Consider the following 18,901-nt stretch of genomic DNA (forward strand, 5'->3'; position numbering starts at 1 on the left):
ATATATTAAAATGTAAATAAGAAAACATGTTTGTATCCAGAAATTTAATATGAAGAATATATATGTAATTCTTAAATATAAAATAAAAATAATTATACTAAAAAAATATAAGTGGAGTTAAACATATTTAGATTAATAAATTGTAAATATAGGTAAATTTAGTAAGTTGGATATTTTCAAACATAATCAAGTGTAGGGACTGCACTTTAGACCATTGCTTAATAGTGTACCTATTTATAATTATGAAACACAAAAATGTAACATTAAATAAATATAAAGTAAAACATTACACGAATTAAGAATGTTTCCAAAATTTATTTTACGTGAGTTGTTAGTATATCAAATATATAAAAATATAAAATAATTTAAACATAATTATGACATGATAAAATAATATAAATACATGAATTATTGAATTTATTTAAAAGCATAGTTTATACAATTTATGTGATATAAATTTCAAAATATATAATTTTTAAAAAAAAAAATATAGTTAAGCCTACATTATTTAAGCAATATCTCTATAGCCCAATGGTAATTGATTCCTTGCATGTTAGTTAAAGTTAACCTAACGGATATCATAGTCCTAAAATGATTGCCAATTTAAAGTATAATAATTATTTTTCAAAAATAATAATAATTAGATTGAAATGAAAGAAGCTTCCCTTTAAAGGTAAAAAATGGGAAAAGAAACAAAAGTAATTTTTACTTTAATTATTGTGCTTAAATATTTTATTATTATTATTATTTATTATCAATAAATGTTTTAAATTTTATTAACAAAATTAATAAAAAATAAAAATAATACAAGGGATAAAACATATAAAAATAGACTTGTTAATGGCTCGGATCATAATTCGATTTAAAAAAAAAATTCTAAGCTTAAATCCAAATTCAACTCCACTTGAAAACGTGTTTCATAATTAAATTTTCATTAATAGTTTAATTAATTAAATTAAAATCCGACCAAAATCAATATATTTTTTAATCTAAAATCATTGTCTACTTCAGATCAAATTGATCTGAACAAAAGATTAAATCGATTTTAAAGTAAATTGTTTAAATTTGGGTTAAACCCGAAAAAATCAAACCAACCCAATTCACTAAAATTCTTTAAAAAAAAAAGTGAGAAAAGGTCAACCTATATCAAAATATACAGTTTAAGTTTACTTCATTATTTTTATTTATATATATTTTTTAAAAATCCCCCTTTTTTTACTTACATTTTAGAATCTTTATTTCTATTTTTATTTCTAGATAAATCGAAAATTAATAAAATACTTTTTCTAGATTAATTAAATAAAAATCGATAATATAATCAGTTAAATCATCAATTCAATTTAAAAAACATTGCTAAAAAAATCAAAATCAGACCGGGTATATTGAACCAGCCACTCAACGCATAGACCGGTCTAAGAACAAAACAGAAGAAAATCCGGGTAAATAACGGTCTAAGAACGAAAGACATCACAGCACGTTCGTGCGGCAAACTAACATTAAAACAAATAATTAATTAATGGATTATATTTAAACAAGAAATTCAATCAAATCCAATGACTTGAAATGGCCTTTCAAAATTAATACCATATATATCAGTAATTATTATTATTTGATTTGTTTATGCAATGAGGCCCATATAATAATCCAGTTAGAATGTGTTCAACACATATATAATAGCAGCCGGCTAACGCGAATTGAATTATATAGCATTAAAGAAACTCAATTTACATTATTATAATTTAATAATTTAGTGCATAATTTTAGAGAGAAGAAATTGGTAGTTGTTTAGCAGATTTGGGAAATGCTGGAAACGTAATGTATTTCATGGCTTAGACAAATTTCCAGCCTCTGTTCTTGCATTTTGCGACATTGATTCGAGGTAAATTTTGTGATTTTTTTTTTGTTTGTTTCTGATGAAAACCCAAATTTTAAAATCGGTTATTTGCTTTTAATTTGATCAAAATCTGCATTTTTTTAGATACCCTTTTGTTGGTTCTATGTAATCAATTCCTCTTTGTTGTTGGGTTTTTATTGAATTTTGATTCAATTTTGCATTTTGTTGATACCCCCCCTTTGTTTTGAAGTTTTAAACAGTTTGATCAAAGTTTTATGAACCCAAGTGCATGATTGCGTTACTATTTACTTTATGATCCATAGAATTTGGTTTGGTTTTTGATTACCATGAACGTTATTCACAGGTTGGTGATTGGATTTCAGAGGTAGATTAATTGTTTGTCAAGCTTTCTTTCCCTTCCGGGCATTGAAGTCCAAGTTTCATTTTTATTGATTTTTGGAGGGAAAGAAAGCCAAGAGATATTGAAAGGTTAGTTTTAGCTAGTTTTTATAATATAAAATACGAAAAATATTAGAAAAAGAATGAGCTTCATCTCCGGTGTGATCTCGAGGCAAGTCATGCCTGCATGTGGTAGCTTGTGTTTCTTTTGCCCTTCATTGCGTACAAGGTCTCGGCAACCTGTCAAGAGGTACAAGGTGCTGATTGCCGATATATTTCCTCGCAAAAAGGTTTGCTCTTTTTCCATATTTAAACTGTAGTATTATATGGCTTATCATTGTATTTTGAATGCATGTGTTCTACTTATAATGTAGCCATGTTGGTGGCCGATGCGCAGTGACAGATTAATTAGAAGTACTTTAATTTGATCATTAAATAGGGTTTAGTTAAGCAAACATAGTTATAAGATGGTGGTTCACTCATTTTAATCATTCTTGAGCTTTATAATGGATGAGGATTGCATCTTTAGTACTTATTTGTCTGTTGTTATGAACTATTTCCTTCAGTTTTATTAATCATGTTGAACTTTCTGTTATAGGAGGATGGTCCAAATGATCGCAAGATAGGAAAACTATGTGAATATGCTTCAAAAAATCCTTTACGCATCCCGAAGGTATAATATATTTGCAAGCCTCAGGATAATGCTTTTGATGTGTAACATTTGTGCAACATTTGTTGTTCTCGTAATCTTAATACTTATTGATGAAATGCATGTTGATATCTGGTTGTGACAAATGCCTCCACTTTGCACTTTTTTTAAATATATATATATTTCATGAGATTTAAAAAACATTCTTGAGAAATAAGGTACAAATAAATCTTGGTGAGTTACTCCTCAGTGAAAAGACAGGCTGCAAATGGAGCATGTTTGTAAAATCCTATAGGAAAGCTCAGAAACCTTCAAAAGTTTGTACTTTTGAAAGAAGCTAAACACTTTGTTTTGAAAACATGGAACCTATCTTTCTGCAGAATTTTTGGAAACGGTTTTAAAGCCTGTCATGATCAGATCTTAAAGCATGCAGGTATCTTAGAGAGCTATGATAGGCTAAAATATGTAGTAGTGATCAGATAGCAAAATTGGCATTGTGTATAAAACTGAGCCAAATGTTGACTGAAACACATTGATAGTTGTAACATACTGACCACCAATTGGATAGTCATTTGTTAAGCCAATAAATATTCTAATTATTCTCGATATTTAACTGAAGTATAGTGCTTGGTCATATGCATTAGTATGAGACTTATGCAAGCTTATCTATCATGTATTCTGATCCAGATTAGTTGTATATGAACTACTTCATGCTTAGCTTTGTACTATTGCATTCATTAACTCCTTATAACTATCCTCTTTGCCACTGGATCGAAGTTTTCTTACTATCACGATATCTGATAAAATACCTGAAGTATTTTGAAATTAAATAATATAGTGGTCAAAGAAGGGCATTATTAGCAGTTTTTACTTTTACATTTTTTCTAGGCATACTCATGTTCATTGATTGGAATAACAATGGTTTTTGCTATGTGCGCATTTTATAGCTAGTTAATCATGTTAATTGTCATTATGACTGATTCTTGGAAATTTTATGACCAGATCACTGAGTCCCTTGAGCAAAGGTGCTACAAGGAGTTGAGAAATGAGAATTTTCAATCAGTGAAAATTGTTATTTGCATTTACAAGAGATTATTGGTTTCTTGTCACGACCAAATGTGAGTTTTTCTTTTGTTGCAAAATCTATGGCTTTGTATCTCACTGTTTTTGATTATATCAAGACTGTTGCATAATGGGATCTTTTGTTTGTTTTTTTACTTGTCATGTCCTTCCCTTTCCAAGTGACCACTGTTAAAACAAAAACAAGGAAACTTGACTCTCCAAATTCTTATATAATATTTTCTTATAGTACTGTGCTTAGATGAGATTATAAGTCTACTTCAACAAGGAAAAATACACTTGATTCTATAATGGAAAGACCTCTTATCAGTATGATACTGTTATTGCTGAAACTTATACTTTCATGGATTCTTCCCTGAACTCCTGGCTTGGATTCTGGAATTTGATAATTTGAAGTGTTTTCCTGTTATTTATATTGATAAATATGTAAGTGATCATATCTCTTTATCAATGTTTGGATTGTTAAAAAGAAAAGTCTGTTTGGATAATTCCCTAAAAGGTTAAGTATTCATATTAATCATGTTCAATCTTCTACCAAAAGATAGAAAATTTCCAAATTGTAATTCCAGGAGCAATATCTCAATCAAATGAGCTGACAGAAATTTTAATTTTCTTTATACCTTTAGTGTTTCCTTGAACTCACTTGATTTCTGGTTATCAACAATGTTATAGGACACTATTTTCCAGTAGTTTGCAAAGCATTATACAGACCCTGCTAGATCAAACACGGCAGGATGAAATGCAAATTCTAGGATGTCAGACTCTTTTCGACTTTGTAAATAATCAGGTTGGTACTTTTAGCATTACTTGTACGCTTCTGGTGTTATTTCATATTTATTAGTTAGTAGGTTTATGGCAAAAGGCTTCAAACTCATATTTATCTTTCCAAATTTTCAGAAGGATAGTAATTGCATGTTCAACTTAGAAGGCTTTATTCCAAAAGTTTGTCAGTTAGCTCAAGAAACTGGAGAAGGTGAAAGGGAGAAAAATTTACGAGCAGCTGGGTTGCAAGCAATTTCTTCAATGGTATTCATTCACGTGAACGGCTCTTCTTTTGACATGCATGAAAATATGAACTTTTAGTTGAGTTTCTTTGAAATAGATGATAAAAGTGAACCTTAAATAAAATAACTGGACCAACACTTATATCGGCTCTGGGAAACTAAACCTGAATCTAATAATATATGCAGAACATATAGTGAAGGCAGAAGAAACTAAATAAGAAAGTTAGGCATTACATTACTATGAATTAGGTTTGAGGGTAGTAATGCTGAAGTAGTGCATGTATTTTGGCAATTTATGACATAGGAATCTCGGCTGTTCCAGTGAGGCTAACTTTTTATTTATTTCAATTTTGGATTGTTCAAATGCTAGCATGTAGCAACTGTGTCTAGCTTTTCATAACAGCAAAGAAGACTTATTGGAAAAAGTTTTTGTAAAATTTATAACATAAATTCTCTGATATGCCACAATAATAGTGGTTTCCAAGAACTTATTTGTATCTTCACTAGGGCTACTCAATATTCTGCTTTTGGTTATTAGCAAGCAACCGCTGCTTTGGTACCATATGACATGTTAATGATAATATTTTGAGATTGACAAACGAAATTGACCATTTAATGCATGCCATGTCAGAGTCAGTAAGTTGATTGTTTTCCACAGATAATTATCTGTCACTAGGCTTGTAATTTCACCTGAAATTTTGACGTGTCAACACCAGAAAAACTAGAAGGCTAGCTTAATTATTGCAACTAAAGAAAATTCTTGCTTGGTGGGTCCTTTTTTCTTGGGTGTGGGAAGTATGAAGCATTACAACATGTCAGTTCATTTACTTAGAGTGAATGCCTTCTATAATTTTCCCTTTCACAATTATTCCTTTCCTTCTGACAGTTTAACATTTTTCTCACTGTCCAAATTGTATATACAAGTACTCTAATGCACATTCAATTATCTATTTTCTTGTGTAGATTTGGTTTATGGGTGAACACTCTCATATTTCGGTGGAATTTGATAATGTAAGCGGATTCAGACTTATTCAAATCATTTGCATATTGATTGCTTTGCTGTTAACTTGTTTATTTTCTTCATTGCCTATGTTCGAATGTTTCTGTTATATTGATAGATTTCATTTACAATCCTCGATTGAAGTGATTAATTACTTTTTTAATTGACCAAAGCAGCTACATGAAAGTTGAGTTATTTATTGATCCTTTCAAATACAAAGAAAATTATTTTCGTGCTGTTTTCACTTTTCTTCCACGGAAGAATATTTTCATAGGTGATGAATATGACTACCAATATTTTGGATTTTTTTTACTTTGGCCTTTGATCGATTACTTCCGGCAATTGGATCAAGCTGTTCCAGTAACCTCTGGTCTCTATGTTGCGGTGGAATAACTTGTGTGTATCCTGTCCAAAAGATTAATCCATTCGTGAGCAAGATACTAACACTTGCTTTCGTAAATCTTCTCTCCCTCAAAATTTTACCTAAATTGGGCTGTTGTTGCAGTAAATCCCTTAACGTATATTCGCTGTTTGGTAATTTTTAGTGCAGTCAATTTCTTTGATGCTTTAGCACCCATCTTTTTCCCCTGGTTTGGTTATCAAAATCATGCATGCAGCCGTACTGCTCAAGAACCTTTAATTTAATTTCAGTTCTCTGAGTTTGGGGAATGTTGTTTCATACCATTTTGTATTAAAGGAATTTTCAATTTTCAAACACAGATGGTTTCAGTTGTCTTGGAAAATTATGGAGGCCCAATGAAAAATTTAGAGGAAAATAATAGTGGTCAAAGTCGATGGGTGCAAGAAGTGCAAAAAATTGAGAGTCGCATGTCTCCATCGCCAAATGTTCTCGCAAAAGTTCCTTCATGGCGGACAATTGTAAATGACAAGGGAGAACTAAATGTGGCAACGTAATCCCTTGACTCAAGTTTTGGATTTAGTTTTGCAATTTATTCAAGGGTAATTATTTGATACATCATCCATGGAGTTTTTTAGACTCCACAAGTGGGTTGAGGATGTACAAGTATCACTTTTTTTTTTTTACTACACCCTATAAAATACTTGTCACACTCTAAATCCGCTTGTGAAGTCTAAAAAACCCCATAAGCGGTGTATAAAATGATTTTCCTTTATTTAAACTATCATCTTACAATGAGTTTCTTTTTTCTTTCTCCCCTAACAGGGAAGATGCCCGGAATCCCTCCTTTTGGTCAAGGGTTTGCTTACATAACATGGCAAAACTAGCAAAGGAAGCTACAACAGCACGACGGATTTTCGAGTCTATATTCCGTTACTTTGATAATGAAAAATTATGGTCTGTTCACAATGGTCTTGCCTTGCCAGTCTTAAGGGAAATGCAGCTTTTAATAGATAGTTCTGGTACTCATGCACTTTTTTTCCCTTTAATTATCTGTTTTCTGATTCATGTTAATTTATGAGCTATTGATACTATTTGTTTTCTCGTGTTTGCAGGACAGAATGCACATTACCTTCTGTCCATACTAGTTAAGCATCTTGACCACAAAAATGTCCTCAAACAACCTGACATGCAACTTCAAATTGTAGAGGTTACAACATATCTTGCTCGAGATTCAAAAGTTGAGCCTTCTGTAGCAATACTTGGTGCAGTTAGTGATGTTATGAGGCATTTACGAAAGAGCATACATTGCTCACTCAATGATTCAAACATGGGAACTGAAGTTATAAACTGGAACAAGTACTTCAAAGAAGCAGTGGATAAATGTCTTGTGCAGTTATCACATAATGTGGGACCTTTTTCTCATTCTCGAGTAAAAATTATAGTATAGAAAATATTTTCTGGCATTTTGTACTTTGGGTTTTACTAGTGTTTTTGTTCTTGTGAACAGGTTGGTGATGCCGCTCCAATTCTTGATGTTATGGCTATGATGTTGGAAAATATCACAAATATTACAGCTATAGCAAGAACTACAATCTGTGTTGTCTATCGTACTGCTCAAATTGTAGCCTCAATTCCAAATCCATCCTATCTAAACAAGGTAGTGATCATATTTATTAATTATTTTTTGTTGATGAACATTTCATAGTGTTATCTCCAGTATTTTTCATTTTTTCTTTTGGATTTACCCTTTTTATTTGATGTTCCTTTGTTTTTGTAGGCATTTCCTGAGGCTCTGTTCCATCAATTACTCCCAGCTATGGTACACCCTGACCATGAAGTACGTGTTGGAGCTCACCGTATCTTTTCTGTTGTTCTTGTGCCATCTTCAGTTTGCCCTCATCCATCCTCTACTAGGGAAGTAAAACTGAAAGCTTCCAGTATTCCAAGAACACTTTCAAGAACTGTCTCTGTTTTTTCTTCTTCAGCTGCCCTTTTCGAGAAGTTAAGGAAAGAGAAATCCTTCTCGAAGGAGAATGCTTCTCTAGAGAACAAAGAAAATATTGCTAGTGAGGAGCAACTAGAAATCTGTCAAAATGAGATTCTGATTAGATTAAAGTCATCTTACAGTAAAGCATACAGTTCAAGAAGTCCACCGGTATCTTCTGAAGCAGACGAAAATCCTCTAAGCAATTCAAATACGGAATATGTGAGTATTTTGCTAGTTCCTCTCTAAAAGTACTATTCTTTTCTTTCATGGTTAATACATATCTAGACATGACTATGAGGATATGGTCTTTCAAAGACCCTCTAAATACATGAAAATCTTGAAAAGAAATGAACACATTCATGTCGAACACATATGTATATCTAACACTTTATATCCGATCCTGAGTAACATTGTAAGATGGTACAAGACCTGATTGGAGCAGCAGCGACTGGATCTTTGTACATATGCTTAAAACTTCTTGTAAAATGAATCGTTCAAATGACTAACCCTATGATTCATTTGATATTTGTTAAATTTGTGATCTATTTTTATGTGACTATCTCTATTCATCAAACCTCAGGAGGCCAATTCCCTACGGCTTAGTAGCACCCAGATCAGTCTCTTGCTTTCATCAATTTGGGCCCAGTCTGTCTCCCCTCAAAATACACCACAAAACTATGAAGCAATCGCTCATACCTACAGCCTTGTGTTGCTTTTCTCTCGAGCCAAGGTAATTCCTTAATTGATGACACCTGCATGGCACTTCTTTGGCATGAGGTTGTGGTTTTGCAGTCACGTTTTTAACGTATAATTGGCAAAAGCATATTCTTTGCATCCCAAACTTAAATATTATCAAAAGGTTTTTTTTTCCACTCAAGTCCTTTAATCTAATTTATAATGCATAATTAGCTTCAAAACCAGGTAGAGTAGTTCTATCTTGCCTCTCTTGATTCATCAAGTAATACATTTTATGATGGCCTTGATGACAGTGGAGTATTTTAGGTTCTGCAGGAAATTATCAGAGTAATTTTCATTTTTTTTAAAGGATCCATGAGGGTTTAACGTATTTAGAAAGAAAAAAGGGGGAAATTATTGGAGTAGTTTTCATTTTGTTAAAAGGTTGAGAGGCACAACTTCCGAAAATTCAAGACTTAAAATTATGAGATATATCACCATATAACACTCTGCCTCATACGAAAGCGCAATACTTATAACCAAAACAAATAGGTCAACAAGTGCATAAGTGTAGTTCCAATAGGATCGGAAGCGTGTAAATTATTGTACTAAAAAATCACACAAAGTTCAATTCCCAGGAAAGAGAGGCGGATCACATGGATCTCTTAAATACCAAGTCTTTCCTTAGACAGAATATCCCTTCTATAGTAATTTAATAGCACAATTAAATACTACTATTATACCCTCAAATATTGAAAGAAAAATAGGACAAGAAAGAACACAAGAGTTTTAACGAGGTTCGGTAAATTATACCTACGTCCTCGGGCACTAACACCAGATGATAACTTTACTATCTTCAAAGTATTACAAACAAATAGAATTCCTTAAGAATTCTCAAATGGGAGAAGAGAGAAAACTAAGAGAGAAAAATTGGTTGGGATGGTTGAAATGAGAAATGGTTAGGCCTATTTATAGTTGAGGTTCAGGGACTAACTTGCAAATGGCCTAAAAAATTAGGGACCAAAATTGCAATTATCCCATTCAACTTTAAACAACTTGCCTATCACTTTTTTCTTTCGGTGCGACTTGCACTTCCCATTTTTGACTTTTCAACAATCTCCACCTTGAAGATTTGATTAGGATAATCACATCTTCACACACTTCCTTCAACTCCCCAAATTCGATAAAGCTATCTTTTGTAGTGCCTCCAAATGCGCTCTCGAGCGCCATACACCTAAAGGTGCTCAAATTCTCAGGATGTTAATCAAGTTCAAACAATGATTAAACTTGATTGTTGTTACCACCTTGGTCATCATATCTGCGGGATTATCTGCTGTCGGAATCTTCTGAAGTAGAATTTTTCCTTTTTCAAAGACTTCCCGCACAAAGTGATATCTTATGTCGATATGCTTGGTTCTTGAATGATAGACTTGATTTTTCGCTAAATGAATAGCACTCTGACTGTCACAATATAGACTAATGTGACTTTGAACAACTCCCAAGTCTTTCAATAATCCATTAAGCCAAATAGCCTCCTTAACAGCTTCTGTAACTGCCATATATTCTGCCTCTAAAGTAGACACAGCTACTGTAGACTGTAAGGTAGACTTCCAACTCATTGGGGCTTTCGCAAGAGTAAACAGATACCCCGTAGTTGAACGACGTTTATCTAAATCACCAGCAAAGTCGGAATCAACATATCCAACTACAAACTGACCAAGTGCTTCATCCTGTTCAAAAATTAAACCAACATCTACGGTTTTTCGAAGATACCGTAGAATCCATTTCACAGCTTGCCAATGTCCTTTTCCAGGATCATGCATATACCTGCTCACAACTCCAACAGCTTGTGAAATGTCAGGCCTTGTACACACCATCGCATACATCAAACTCCCAACTGCATTAGCATATGGGACTTTCGCCATATATTCTCTTTCTTCTTCAGTTTTCGGAGATAATTGAGCATTAAGTTTCAAATGAGAAGCAAGTGGGGTACTTACATGTTTTGTGTTTTCATTTACACCAAAATATTGTAATACCTTTTTCAGATATTGCTTCTGATTTAAACAAAGCTTGCCTCTCGGTCTATCTCTACTTATCTCCATGCCGAGAATCTTCTTGGCCTCACCTAAATCTTTCATCTCGAACTCTTGATTCAACTGAGCCTTCAGCTTATCTATCTCATTTTGGCTCTTCGAAGCGATTAACATATCATCAACATACAAGAGTAGATAAATGAAAGATCCGTCATGCAGCTTCTGCAAATATACACAATTGTCATATTTGCTTCTTGTGTACTTCTGTCTTCTCATAAAGCTATCAAATCGCTTGTACCACTGCCTCGGGGATTGCTTCAATCCATATAGCGATTTGTTCAGCTTACAAACCCAATTTCTACCACCAGCATCTGTGTATCCTTCGGGCTGAGTCATATAGATCTCCTCTTCTAACTCACCATGCAAGAAAGCCGTCTTAACATCAAGTTGAGCTAGCTCCAAATTTAACTGTGCTATCAAGGCCAACAAAATTCTAATGGAGGAATGCTTCACAAGAGGGGAAAATACATCATTGTAGTCAATTCCCTCCTTCTGAGCGTAGCCTTTAGCTACCAATCTTGCCTTGTAGCGAATATCCTTCTTGCTAGGAGATCCATCTTTCTTTGCGAATACCCACTTGCATCCGATTGCCCTTTTACCTTTCGGTAATTGCGCCAACTCCCACGTATTGTTCTTCAGGAGAGACTGCATTTCTTCATCCATGGCGCTTTTCCATTTATCACTTTCTAAGCTTTGCATTGCTTCTTGATAAGTAATAGGAATATCATCAACAACGGGAAGGGCGTAGGCCACCATATTAGTAAATCGAGCAGGTTTACGAATTTTTCTCTGTGGCCTTGCAACTGCAACTGGTTCTGGTGTACTTAGTGGTTCTTGGGTTAGAACCTCTTCAACCTCTTCAACCTCTAATTCCTCCATTGTGGCTGGAGAATTAGACTTATTAACTGGGCAAATCCCCATCTGCTCAAACTCCACCTGTTTTGTAGTACACTTCACTTGCTGTGGAGTATTGCTCGTCTGAATATCTTTATCTGTTACCTTTTTCAATATGGCAGATTTATCAAAGGTAACATCTCTGCTACATATCATTTTCTTTGTGCTTAAGCACCAAAGTCGAAATCCCTTCACTCCAGAAGTGATTTTCATAAAGAAAGCTTTCTTTGCCATCGGATCTAACTTTGACTCCTTCACATGGTAATATGCAGTGGTTCCAAACACATGTAAGGAATCATAATCTGTATCCGGTTTTCCAGACCATACCTCCATAGGAGTTTTTCTTTCTAATGCAGATGATGGCAAACAATTAACAATATGGCCAGCGTATGTCACAGCCTCAGCCCAAAATTGCTTGCCCAACCCAGCATTGGACAACATACATCGAACTTTCTCCAGCAATGTTCGATTCATACGCTCTGCCAATCCATTCTACTGTGGTGTATCCCTAACTGTGAAGTGTCGAACAATACCATACTCTTGGCACACATCGAAGAACGGATCACTTTTATATTCCCCTCCATTGTCCGTCCTAAGCCGCTTGATTTTCTTGCCAGTCTGGTTTTCGATCATAGTTTTCCATTTAAGAAAAACTCTAAGCACTTCATCCTTAGTTCTCATGGTATACACCCAAACTCTTCTGGAAAAGTCATCAACAAAAGTAACAAAGTAGTGTTTTCCTCCCAATGAAGGTGTCTTGGAAGGCCCCCACACATCTGAGTGAACATATTCTAAAATACCTTTTGTATTATGGATAGCAGTACCGAATTTCACTCTCTTTTGCTTTCCCAGAACACAATGCTCGCAAAATTTTAATTTGTAAGCCTTTGCAACTTTCAACAATCCTTGCTTTGCCAGAATTTGCAAGGATTTTTCGCTGGCATGTCCCAACTTCATATGCCACAACTGCATTGAGTCCAATTCTTTGTTACCGGAAGCTGTAGCGACTGTTCCAATAACTGTACTACCTTTGTAGTAATACAAGTTATTTTTCCTGATGCCCTTCAATATCACAAGTGCGCCAGATGTCACTTTCAAAATCTCATCTCTCATAGTAACAACTGAACCATTGGATTCCAAGGCTCCCAATGAGATGAGATTTTTCTTCAAACTGGGCACGCACCGAACATCAGTCAGAACTCTGGTTGATCTATCTTGATTCTTTAATTGGATTGAACCTATCCCAACAGTTTTACAGGCATTGTCATTGCCCATATAAACAACTCCTCCATTTAGTTCTACTAAATCAGAGAATCACTCCCGGTTAGGGGACATATGATAGGTACAACCCGAATCCAATATCCACTCATCTGAATGGAACGACGATGATGATGCAACCAGTGATAGTTCAGAGTCACTAGTATCATGCTTAGCAACACAAGCATCTACAGCAGCTTTTCCCTTATTCTTCAGCTTTGGACAATTTTTCTTCCAGTGGCCTTTCTTATGACAAAAAGCACATTCATCTTTCCCGAGTCTGGACTTTGACTTTGATCTCCCCTTTTGAGTTTTCTTCCGAGTGTATGAACGACCTCGGACTACTAAAGCTTCTGTATCTCTGATTGAGTTTTTCTGTTTGTCCTTCTTTCTCTGTTCATAACTGTATAAGGCTGCACAGACTTCGCTCAGAGATATATCACTCCTGCCATGAAGTAGAGTAGTTTCTAGGAACTCAAACTCCTCAGGAAGTGACCCCAACAGCATCAAAGCCAAATCTTCATCTTTGAATGTCTCATCCATATTCAGCAAAGCAGTGACTAACTGATTAAATTTGGTGATGTGATCATTCATTGTGGTACCTGGGACGTATGTGAAGCGAAACAGTCTTTTCTTCAAGTGGAGCTTATTTTGACTGTTTTTCTTCAAAAATTTTTCTTCAAGTGCCACCCACAACTTATTTGCAGAAGTCTCATTTGAAAAAGCATACCTCTGCTCTCGAGAAAGGCATGATCGAATTATGCCATATGCCAACCGATTGATCGCCTTCCAATCTTTCTCCTGCACATCATCTGGTTTCTCTTCATCAATGGCAATGTCTAGACCCTACTGAAAAAGGGCATCTAGAACCTCACTTTGCCACATACCAAAATGGCCCGTGCCATCAAAGATCTCCACGGCCAATCTTGCATTTGCAATTGTCGGTCTTGTCCACATGGACGATGTTGAAGCTCCTACACCGACCGTTTTCTTCATAATCTTTCAATATACCTAAGGAAATCTTTTCTGATGTGGAAGATCAGTTTAAACTGTAACCACAGAGCATACTACGATTAACCTTCGGCTCTGATACCACTTGTAGTTCCAATAAGGTCGGAAGCGTGTAAATTATTGTACTAAAAAATCACACAAAGTTTAATTCTCAGGAAAGAGAGGTGGATCACATGGATCTCTTAAATACCAAGTCTTTCCTTAGACAGAATATCCCTTCTATAGTAATTTAATAGCACAATTAAATACTACTATTATACCCTCAAATATTGAAAGAAAAATAGGACAAGAAAGAACACAAGAGTTTTAACGAGGTTCGGTAAATTATACCTACGTCCTCGGGCACTAACACCAGATGATAACTTTACTATCTTCAAAGTATTACAAACAAATAGAATTCCTTAAGAATTCTCAAATGGGAGAAGAGAGAAAACTAAGAGAGAAAAATTGGTTGGGATGGTTGAAATGAGAAATGGTTAGGCCTATTTATAGTTGAGGTTCAGGGACTAACTTGCAAATAGCCTAAAAAATTAGGGACCAAAATTGCAATTATCCCATTCAACTTTAAACAACTTGCCTATCACTTTTTTCTTTCGGTGCCACTTGCACCTCCCATTTTTGACTTTTCAACAATAAGCGCATAGAGTCCCGTTTTTGTATGACATAAAAAATATGTATAAATCAACATTAGATCTTATTAAGTCAATGTATTGGTATAGTTGATTGTTTAAATTACTTACTGGCAAGAAAACTTCTTCGGTTCATTGTATCAATAGCATCTACAGCTATTCATTCTCTTTCTGACCTATACTTTCTCAATTTTCATATTTATGTAATGCAGAATTCTAGTAACGAGGCACTTGTTCGTAGTTTCCAGCTAGCTTTTTCGCTACAAAGCATAGTTTTCAATGAAGGAGGTGAGTGTCCAAAGTCGTGGCTTCGACAGTGTTTGCTTCACCATACCTTTCGCTTTCATGATCCCCTCTCAACAAAAATAAATAAATTAAAAAAAAACAAACTAAATCATCGTGATATATCTTGCATGGAAATAACAAAACCATTACCTATTCAATCTATAATTGTATTCAACCTTAGTCACATACATTTAGTGTATGTATACATGGATGACATCGAGGCTTTGTGGATTTGAAATGCAAGAAGCTCTCCTAATGACTTAAACTCTTCTACTTTATTATTATTTTTATTAAAATTTAGGACAAGCATACAACCTAAAATTAATTGTCCGAAAGTGGGGAAGCCATTGTTATGGATTTTCTGCCCCGGTTACCCTGATTTAATGGATGTGGATTTATACTTTATTACAATACTCCTCACTTGTAGGGATAACGGACCTATCATGTCACATGAAGTTTATGTGTAGGCTTAACGAACACATCACCAAGGGGACAACAAACACGGGTAGTGTCTGCTCTGATACCTTGTTAAACTTTAGGATGAATATCATACCAAAAACCAATTGTGCGGGTGGACTGGCTCTTGTTATATTTGTGTAGGTTACCTCCAATTAATAGATATGGCGTTCTTAAGTAGTTTCATAGGAGGGAAACAACAAGTTTCTTTTGTTTTATTTAATAAGGAAAGAAAGATTGGAAGCTACTAATTTGATATTTTGTTATCAAGGTGTCATCTATTTAAGTTGTACTTCCACTAATGCTGCAGGGCCACTTCCACCATCACGTCGTAGATCTCTTTTCACATTGGCAACTTCGATGATTCTCTTCTCATCAAAAGCATTTAATATTCTCCCTATTGCTGACTGTGCCAAGGCAGCCCTAACAGAAATAACGGTATGGAACCAATCATTCATGAAAACTTACTTGCTTTTCCATCCGGAATAATGTTGAAGTTTCTATCTTTTCTATGCAAAACATTCATCCTTTTTTATTTCTGGATTTTGTAATGTATAATGGAGTGAATCTGACTGGTTATTTGGGTTTACCATATTTTATTTTCATCTCAAAACCGGATATCTTGTTTTGATGTCATGGTTCTATGATTATGAATAGGTTGATCCGTTTTTGCGCTTAGTGGACGATCGCAAGTTACAGGCAGTTAACACTGGGCTCAACCAGCCAGCAAATGTTTATGGATCGTAAGAAGATGATACTTTGGCTTTAAAGACTCTCTCGCAAATTCAGTTACCCTCAGAGCAACATAGGGAAACCCTTGCTTCCGAGATTGTGAAAAGCTTGGGACACTTGTCGGAGGTAAATCATTTTATCCCAAATCTTCGAGAATCTTTGACCCTAATTCATCATCAAAGAACTATATTTTCTATTGTAATTACATTACACAAATCTTTGGTGACTATATCGCAGCCTGAATTGTCCAGTATACGGGCACGACTGTTGAGAGAATTCTTGCCTGATGATGTGTGTGCACTAGGTTCACAGTTTCCTACCGATGCTCCACATAAAGTATATCAAGCCAGTGCTGAAGAGAATGAATTTATTATCAAGGAGGTAAATATCCTTGCACCACCTTCTAAATTTTATCTATCAATGCTTGGAACTCAAGTGATTTTTTTCGCATGGAGCTCCGATTTTGTCAATAGATGGTGATGATGATGCTTTTGTAGAACCATTCAAAGGTCAAATCATGGACAATTCAGAGTTTTCCGGAGAAATTCCAAATCTCATGGATGTCAATCAACTACTAGAATCAGTAAGTTAACAACGTCATTCCCTTTTCTTTTTTTTTTTACTCTATTTGAAAACACGAGAGGCACCTTTTAAAGAACAGAACATCTTCGGAACATTGATAACATGAGAACTGGTAATAGCATCAAGCATAATGATTTTCTTTATCTGCACAGGTCTTGGAGACAGCGTATCAGTTTGGAAGAAGTCCCGTCTGCACCGGACCCAACATATCTTACAAGGAAATCACCCGTCATTGCGAGACACTCGTAACAGGGAAGCAGCAGAAGATGTCTCATTTGTTGAGTGCCCAACTAAGACAAGATAACATGACAAATCAGGTAACCTCTATAAGTTCCATATCAATGCGCATGCCTCGTTATTTCCAAATTCTGTTTTGTCCCGTGCAAGAACTTTTCAGGTTTTATGACCACTAAGAACACAAATGGCTCGAAAAAAGCATCTAACACTAGCAACCAAACTTAAATTGCAGGCAGGCCCAATCGTTGAGCAAACTGGCAATACCAATCTATTCAAACAACCGATGGGAACTCTCCCAATGCCATGTGCTACTGAGTACCATAATCATCCCCCGTTCTTCAGTTTACCAGCCTCAACTCCATACGATAATTTTCTAAAAGCTGCTAGTTGTTGGTCCTATAAAAGTATACAGTTAAATTCTTGAGCAAAAGTTTCCAGTTACTGTTCCTTGAGGATGACAAAATTTCGGACTATTTTTGGTTCTTGGGGATGTTTAGTAATTGTGATTTAGATTGATTGAGTTTGTTATCATTTAGCATTTAATTAATTCATTTTTTTCCCCATTTTTCTTTTATTCTATGTGTAGTTTGCAAGAGATCGCAAGAATTTCCCTACTCTTCATCTTGCAAGTAATTTACTTTAGTTCTTATTCTTTAGCATTGTGATGGACTTGAATGTAAAAATATAGACAAAATTTTGGAATATGAGAAACCATATTGTTACTTTATGGAAGAAATTTTTGTGTATTGTTTGATTCGTGGGACTTATCTTATTTTCCAATTAAAGGTGTTCATGTGCTGGTGGGAAAATTTTCTTCCCTATTAAGGCTCGGGCTTATATGATCTTAGCTAGGGATTGCAAAATACGACCTGATAGGTATTGGTTGGATCTTTTATTCTATACATAAAAAGAAAAACTATGCGGTATTGTAGTGTCTACCCTTTCATTTTTCAATATTCTATTTATATCATATTGGTGAGTGTACTGTTTTTCTATTGGAATTAACATGTATTAATATTGATATGTATTATTTAATGTATGTATATAAAAATATTTTCAAATGAATGATATTAAATAAATTTTAAATTTATACCATTCATGCACATTTCGATATACAATATTTTGATTAAAAAAACTATTAAAAATTTAAAATTTTTTATATTTTTTAATATTATTCATGCACTAATCGATGCATAATGTTTCGACCAATGCGACTGAAATTAAATGAAATGAATTATTGTAATTAGTACTAACTAAAATTTTAACCGATGTGAAAAAGAGAATTGATTATATCAATTTATCATTAGAGCAGCATGCACCAACCGAACTAAAACGACTAAAATCAAATCAATATGGAACCAACTACACTGATGCTACCCTTCTTTACAAGACAATCTTATTTTCTAGAAATTACCTAAAGAAATCTTATTTTCTAGAATAGAATAATTGCTCTCAAATGATTTATTTTTCTCTCTTAAATGATCATATCACATTGAAGCAAGGGAAAGAATAACAACTGGGTAAAAAAACAGTTGAGCTGGTGAATAAATTGAGTTCTATAATTATATATTTTTTAATAATTTATTAAATTAAAATTAAATCGACAATAAAATTAATTCGTTTAAAAAAATTCATGCAAAGAGAATATCCCAGACATCACATGAACTTCACAAATACAGATACTGAAAGTAAAAGGGCCATGCATGCATTAAGGAAAATAAAATAACATCAAT

At 34.3% G+C, this 18,901-nt stretch overlaps 1 pseudogene; it reads left to right on the top strand.

Annotated features, from left to right (window-relative positions):
* The first annotated feature begins 1,689 nt into the window (after window positions 1–1,689).
* LOC107922993 (protein SEMI-ROLLED LEAF 2-like) lies at window positions 1,690–17,918 on the top strand (annotated as a pseudogene).
* Window positions 17,919–18,901: the final 983 nt, after the last annotated feature.

The sequence above is a fragment of the Gossypium hirsutum genome, chromosome A11 (genome assembly GCF_007990345.1).
Source record: "Gossypium hirsutum isolate 1008001.06 chromosome A11, Gossypium_hirsutum_v2.1, whole genome shotgun sequence".
Lineage (NCBI taxonomy): Eukaryota > Viridiplantae > Streptophyta > Magnoliopsida > Malvales > Malvaceae > Gossypium > Gossypium hirsutum.